Source organism: Schistocerca serialis, chromosome 1 (assembly GCF_023864345.2).
Source record: "Schistocerca serialis cubense isolate TAMUIC-IGC-003099 chromosome 1, iqSchSeri2.2, whole genome shotgun sequence".
In the NCBI taxonomy this organism is placed as follows: domain Eukaryota; kingdom Metazoa; phylum Arthropoda; class Insecta; order Orthoptera; family Acrididae; genus Schistocerca; species Schistocerca serialis.
In genome coordinates this window covers 1188283729-1188291831 of record NC_064638.1, presented here as the reverse complement: position 1 = coordinate 1188291831, position 8103 = coordinate 1188283729, and positions in this window count along the sequence as shown.

Here is an 8103-nt window from a genome sequence, read left to right as displayed (position 1 = left end):
GAACGGAATTAACAGTCTAATGAGTACACAGTATGGTTTGAGAGTAAATCTGAGAAAGACGAAGGTAATTAGAAGTGGTAGAAATGAGAACAGCGAGAAACTTAACATCAGGATTGATAGTCACGAAGTCAATGAAGTTAAGGAATTCTGATACCTAGGCAGTAAAATAACCATTGACGGACGGAGCAACCAGGACATCAAAAGCAGACTCGCTATGGCAAAAAAGGCATTTCTGGCCAAGAGAAGTCTACTAATATCAAATACCGGCCTTAATTTGAGGAAGAAATTTCGGAGGATGTACGTCTGGAGTACAGCATTGTATGGTAGTGAAACATGGACTGTGGGAAAACCGGAACAGAAGAGAATCGAAGCATTTGAGATGTGGTGCTATAGACGAATGTTGAAAATTAGGTGGACTGACAAGGTAAGGAATGAGGAGGTTCTACGCAGAATCGTAGAGGAAAGGAATATGTGGAAAACACTGATAAGGAGAAGGGACAGGATGATAGGACATTTGCTAAGACATGATGTAATGACTTCTATGGTACTAGAGGGAGCTGTAGAGGGCTAAAACTGTACAGGAAGACAGAGATTGGAATACGTCAAGCAAATAATTGAGGAAGTAGTTTGCAAATGCTACTCTGAGATGAAGAGGTTAGCACAGGAAAGGAATTCGTGGCGGGCCGCATCAAACCAGTCAGTAGACTGATGACCAAAAAAAAATTCTGATAAGCAACAGGCTCCATCAACGTAACAGTAATCTTGTAGCTGGTTAAGACGGTGGTGATGACGATGATGATGGTAGAATTGTTCGGGTGCACGACATGCACACGCAATAACACACACAAGCACATAATAAATGCTTACTATCAGTCGGTTCTCAAAATAATTGTCATGAAAGGAAAAAGGCAGTTCAGTGAGAACGCAATTCCACTACAGCAGATAAATGTGGCTGGTTGATCGCCAAAGTAAAAAATCGACGTGTCAGCCACTCTGAAACTCACTGCACCCTAAAGTCTGGCAGTTTTGAGTAGGGTCTGGACAATCCACAAAATTTTAAAGCATGTACCACAGGATTCTCGTCATCAGTTGAAATATCGGGCAGACCCCCACTTAAATTTAATGCTGCCCCCTCGCAAGGACGCAGCTTTTGCTGTCATTAAATACCTCATTTTGTTAGGGAACAGCTTTCAAATGCCCTCGTGCGATACACATAGCAATAAAATTCTATTTTAGCAGTTTTACAATAAATATGTTTTTGTATGCGTTAGCCATTGCAACCTCGTGTCGACCTGGTGCAATAAATGTCATAAACATGATCTGCATGCAAACAGAACAGGTACCAATTCAAAAGAAGTTTCCGCACCTGAATGAGGCAGCGTGAGCCAGACATTGTCGAGGGGAGGTTGAAACACGGTAGGTGTCATTCGGTTCGATCGGTATTTTCATTTGAAATAACTGTATGATCAAAATACTGATTTCATAAATAGCTACCGCTGTTGCTATTAGAGATTCTTTTATAGTGAGGCCATTTTCAAGTGGAATCCGTAAGTCACAGTTTAAATGCAACTTAACGTTGGACATAATGATGTAATGAATATACAAATAATTTATATAACAGGATCGTAGCGGCTGTGACCTGAAAAACTTATGTTTACACCAACAGTATAAGTACAAGAAAAAGAGAAATATAGCTGACATTGTGCTGCGGTGAAGCAAAATGTAAAATGTAAAATGTAAATGTAAAATGTAAATGAAACATGTAAATGTAAATGAAAATGTAAAAAATGGGTGTATTTAAAAATGTGTGGGCCATACGCTATAAGTCGTCTTTCAAATCACTTACTTTTACGCGAGTAAAAATCACTTAAATAGTGCAAAGATAATTTGTATGCAAGTTCTTCACTGCTAAACATGCTACAACCTGGCGAAGTGGAGGTATAGCAATATATTTATACTGGATACCTCTGCAGGAATACTTGACTGAGCGATCATTTGGCAGTGCGGTCGGATTCGGACGTTGCATGCCCCTGTAAACACTCTGTTTCCCGATGTCCGTAGCACCGGTTACAGGGCCTGCTCTGGCATAGCTTGTTTCCGGAGTCTCTGGGGCCACATGCGTCGTGAGGATGATTTCCGTACCAAGTCGACATTACATTTCGATGGCCAGTCCTATGTGGCAACATACAAGAATTCATGGTGAGGCTGTTCCAGTGCCAACGCTGCTTGGCGTAATATTTTGTGCGCAACGCTTTCAGTGTTATGCGCTGAAGAGCCAAAGAAACAGGTACACCTGCATAATGTCGTGTACGGCCCCCGCGAGTATGTGTAAGTGCCGCAACACGGCGTGGCATGCACTCGACTAATATCCGAATAGTGCTGGACGGAACTGACAGGGTTGTCCATAAATCCGTAAGAGTACGAGACGTTCGAGATCAGAACAGATTCTGAACAGCACGTTGTAAGGCATTCCAGATATGCCTGATAATGTTCATGGCTGCGGAGTTTGGTGGCCAGCGGAAGAGTTTAAACTCAGAAGAGTGTTCCTGGTGCAACTCTAGAAATTCTTCTGGACGTGTGGGGAGTTGCATTGTCCTGCTAGAATTGCCCAAGTCCGTCGGAATGCGCAATGGACATGAATGATGCAGGTGAGCAGCCGGGACGCTTACGTACGTGTCGCCTGTCAGAGTCGTATCTACAGGTATCAGGGGTTCGATGTCACTCCAACTGCACACACCCCACATCATTACAGAGCCTCACTAGCTTGAACAGTCTCCTGCTAAAATGCAGGATCCATGGATTCATGCGGTTGTCTCCATACCCGTACACGTCCATCCACTCGATACAATTTTAAATGATGATGATGATGATATTTGGTTTGCGAGGCGCTCAACTGCGGTAGTTATCAGCACTCGTACGAATTCCCAGTTGTTACGCAGTCCAGACTCTCCACTTTCACGAATGATGATGAAATGATGCGGATAACACAAACATCCAGTCCCCGAGCAGAAAAAATCCCCGACCCGGCCGGGAACCGAAGCAGGGATCGGGTTATCCAGAGGCGGCATCGCTAGCCATTAGACCACGAGCTGCGAACGATTTGAAATGAGACTCGTCAGACGTGTTGTCAGTACTCCAACGTCGGTATTGACGGGGATAGGTGAGGCGTAAACCTTTGTGTCGCGCGTTCATCAAGGGTACGCGAGTGGGCTTTCGGCTCCGAAAGAACACATCGATCATGGTTCAAATGGTTCACATGGCTCTGAGCACTATGGGACTTAGATCTGAGGTCATCAGTCCCCTAGAACTTAGAACTACTTAAACCTACCTAACCTAAGGACACCACACACATCCATGCCAGAGGCAGGATTCAAACCTGCGGCCGTAGCGGTCGCGCGGTTCCAGACTGAAGCGCCTAGAACCGCTCGGCCACACCGGCCGGCGCATATCGTTCATGTTTCGTTGAATGGTCCGCACGCTGATAGTTGTTGATGGCACAGCATTGAAATGTGCAGTAATGTCGAGAAGCGTTGAACTTGTGTCACGCTTGAACGATTCTCTTCAGTCGTCGTTTATCCTGTTCTTGCATGATCTTTTACCGGCCGCAGCGTTGTCGGAGATTTGATGTTTTACCGGATTTCTGATACTCACGATATATTCGTGAAATAGTAGTGCTGGAAAATCCCCACTTCATCGCTACTTCGGAGATGTTGTGTCCCATCGCTTGTGCGCCGACTATAACACCACGTTCAAACTTAAATCTTGATAACCTGCCATTGTAGCAGTAGTAACCGATATAACAACTGCAGCAGACACTTGTTGCCTTACATAGGCGTTGCCGACCGCAGCGCCGTATTCTGCCTGTTTATATTGTATTTGAAAATTCATGCCTATACAAGATTTTTTGGCGCTTCATTGTATTCCTATATTTCCTTGCATCCGTGCTTAACATCCTTTGCTCGAAAAAAGAGGTTTTGTTCCTTGTCCACAAAAAACCATCGCTATCCAACTGTGAATTGAAAGCGTTTATTCACTCCCTCCCGCTTGTTTAATAGTGGCTTAGAGTTCGCTGCTCTGTTCGCACCGACTGTGTGGCCTACAGTGATTTTTTTATTTTATTTAATCTAATTTTGGTGTTGTTCACAAACTGCAACACCTTTAAGCTTTTCACGCTAATTAAGCCCATATAAGTATGGTCTTTACCGAATGTACTTCTTCCCAAAAGCCGATTGTTTAGCAGGAGTTCAAAGGTTTTTTTTAATCATACCTTTTGCATTTTTGTGGAATTATTTCCACACCAAAGTTCATCCCCTAAGAAATATATCTTTATATCTAACCGCGAAGTGAAATACCAATTTCCATAAATTTAGATTTAATTTTTTTTGTGGTAAACGAAATATCTCCCTAAAAACTTTCATGCGCTTTTGCACTCCCTTATAGTTTGAATATCCAGATACACGTTTTTTTAAATTCCTGTCTGAGAAATAAATCTAAATTATCATAGATATGGCTTCAAAATGTTTTCACAATGAAACATGTCCATAAAAAATTGCATCCTCCGTTTCAGTCCCAAAGGGGTTAAATTTCCAAAAAACAGTGAAACATGTACTTTTTTTATTTCTAACTGAGAAACCGAATTTAAATTTACATAGATTTAGCTTTGAAAACGCTTTCGTAATAAAATATATTCATAAAAAAATCTCATCCTCTGTTTCACCCCCTTAGGGGTTCACTTTCCAAAACATTTAAACACGTATATTTTTACTTGTAACCTGGAAGTCAAATACCAATGTTAATAGATGTAGCTTTTAAGGAACTTTAGTAGTTCTTCCATAATGTTACCTTTTCAAAAAAAGTGCTTTCACCCACTATTTCACCCACATTGGGTTAAATTTCCAAAAATGTTTTAACACTTATCTCTTTATTTCTGACCGAGAAACCAGCACCAATTTTCGTTGATCCAGCTTCAAAACATTGCGACATTTTTCTAAAGAAAATCCATCATACATTATTCCGCCCCTTAGAGTTGGAATTTCGAAAACTCTCTTCTTAAACGACGCCTACAGTATAAGACCCAGATCTTCTCCAGATTTCACGTTTCTCTCCTTAGCGGTTCCGATTTTTATCTTTTGTGGAAGTGTACTGCACGTGGTCCGTCAAAGGGCGTATCTAATTTTATTGCCCCACTGCTCCTTGAATTAATCAAGAATAACACGTTCTAAAATGCTTTCGATTTATTCTTATCCCAGTCATTTATAAAATACGTAAGGATTTCTGGGTTGTTACCACGAGTTCTTAATTTTTACGTAAAGCAGTAATTTACCGGAGCACAAGCCATTAAACGCTTTCTGTTTGCGAAGGACATATAATTCAAAACGAGGTGGCATCAGCTTAAATATTTTGAATTCCTTGCACTCACATTACAGCCGCGAGGGGAAACCTTTCCGCAGATTCTGAATATACCAGTACCATGCTCTTTTCACCTTCTTTTCCTAATAGACGTTAGGGTTATGAGGTAAGTAAGGTCAGAGTTACGAAGTAAGTAAGGTTTCACATCGTCACCGAACATGATCTGCCTGCAAGGGAAGTCACCATGGCATTTATAAGTAGACCCAGGAAATTAGAGTGTGGGATCGTAATGCTCCATTCACTAAAAAACTTCGTTGTGCCATGAAAGCATTTCCTACCTCTGATTACAGTGTGGTACCAAATATTTGTATGCACTGTTTGATTACCTAGTTGACGGAAACATCTCATTTCTGGTCGTTTAATAGTTCATTGTTCTGGCAATCGCCACATAGGTGTTGTTTTGTTTTGCTAAGTGATAGTCGTCACAAAACAGTTGCTTTGGTTTGTTACTCTCTAGTCGCCCCAGAAGCTTTTTTTGTTTTGTTACGTGATAGTCACCATATAAGTGTTGTTTTGTTTTCACTTATCTGAGTAAATGTATGAAATATATGAGATACCGTTTTTTTTTTTTTTCATTTCGTATTTATTCTGACCCGTTTCGATCTTCAAGCATCACTAAGGAAAAAATAAAATAAATAAAAATAAGGATGTGACATATGAGAACCTTTTTATTTTTCTCTGGATGATGGTTTAAGGCTGAAGTTGGTCTGAATAAATTCGAATTTAAAAAACAGCATTGTGTCATGCACAGTTTGGGACGCAGCCATCGGAAGGTTGAAGCGTCCACGGTGGTCTTGCAACCAAAACCTGACCTCATATGGGGCTAGGCTGAGCAAGAGTGACATCACAGCCGGTAGCGCCGCGAGTTGACGGCAGCAACAACCACGTGACATTCACCACTTGACAACGGTCGGCCAGCACCCAGTCCAAAGCTTGTGGATTTATACCGCCTGGAGCGGTTTACTTGCCATAAATACTTAAGTTGTAACATAAAATCGCGAAATAGTTCTGTGATCTTGATGGGAATTTGTTAGTGCTAAATGGGTCAACTGAAATAAGCTGCTGACTTTTTGTTCAAAAATTTTATGTTGACGCGTTTCGGACGCAACCCATATTCGGAATGTCAAACAGAGCTGCCTTCAATCGAAGCATGGCGTCACATGCTCAACTGAGCACTGATGGTGAGGACGTGTGGTGAAGGCAATTTCTTATCACATTCTGAAGATGGACTACACCAAATGCGCCAGTATAAAACTTTTCAACAAGTGATCATTCTGTTTCAAGTGACCCATTTAGCACTGACATAAGAAGTGTTCTCAATTTACCTAAACTAAGTTTTAGATAGAGCTAAAGTTGTCCTCCAGAAAAACTACAGTTCTGTGGTTTTGGTACAGTATGTAAATGACGCAGAAAATGGTAAGATTACCTGTAGTATTGGTAGCATTGGTAAAGACAGAAACATAAATGAATGTGTAAGAGAAAAACTGGGAGCCGACGCATTCTCTTTGTTTTTTGTTTCACTGTTTGTTGTGCAAATAATTCAGCGTTATTCGTGAGGGCATTTTTTTCTGTCGTTGCAACTACAAAAATGCGTGATTTTTTTCACCAGATGCGTTTCGCTTTATTGAAGCAAAATATCATCAGTGGTCTGTAATTAAGTTATTTATATTTTGATTTGTTTTTAGATCAAAAACAGTTCGCTAAGAATAAATTGATTTTTACTTACGGCGATTTTCGGTTGATTTCTCGCTTACCTCAAGAAATGCCGTCTGTTAGCACCGTAAGTACAAATCAATTTATTCTCAACGAACTGTTTTTCAGTCTAAAAGCACATCAAAATGTAAATAACTTAATTACAGACCGCTGATGATGCTTTACATCAATAAAGCAAAACGCGTCTAGTGAAAAAAGTCATGCATTATTGTAGTTGCAACGACAGAAAAAAAAATACCTTCAAGAATTATAAAGCATCTACGGGCGCTAAGGCCACACAAATGAAGGATTTAGTGTTAGTCCATTGTGAATTTTATACCTTCATAGAATATAAATTGTGTTTTATAAGTAATGAAAATTATTTCATCACGTAACTTCTGCGCTTTTGAGTAGCCAATACAATTACTTTTGATGCAAGTAAAATTTACATGCACCAACATAAAAAATACATATTATTATCGGTGTTAAGTTGTACTTCATAGAACGTTCTTCATCACGATCAAATGCAAGTGGTTCATGTTATTATCGATAAATGCGAACGCTGTTTATGAATAAAAAAACTATGTTTTATATAAGTTGGACTAAGTATTGAAACGCTGACTGATAGATTTTTACTTCGCTTTTTTTTTCATTTCACCGTTTTGTTGAGGAAATTGTGTTTTCTAGCACTATATGATACACCCGTATTAGTTTCTTTATTTTTACTACAAAAACTCTCAGTTTCATATTACAAATGAACAATTTTCAAATAAACCAGAGTTAAACATTGGGAATTTCAGTTTTGCTACAAATACTATTTGCCTTTAAGTAACAGATAGGAGGATAACAATGTGGAACAAATAGGTTTTTAGGGTACCTTTATGAATGTATCCTCCGTTTCTAGACGGTTCACCGCTTCCGGTTTTTGGAGAATCTAGTAAGATATTGATTGCATATGGAAAGAAAACTATCGCTATAAGGTATATAGGTATATAACACAGC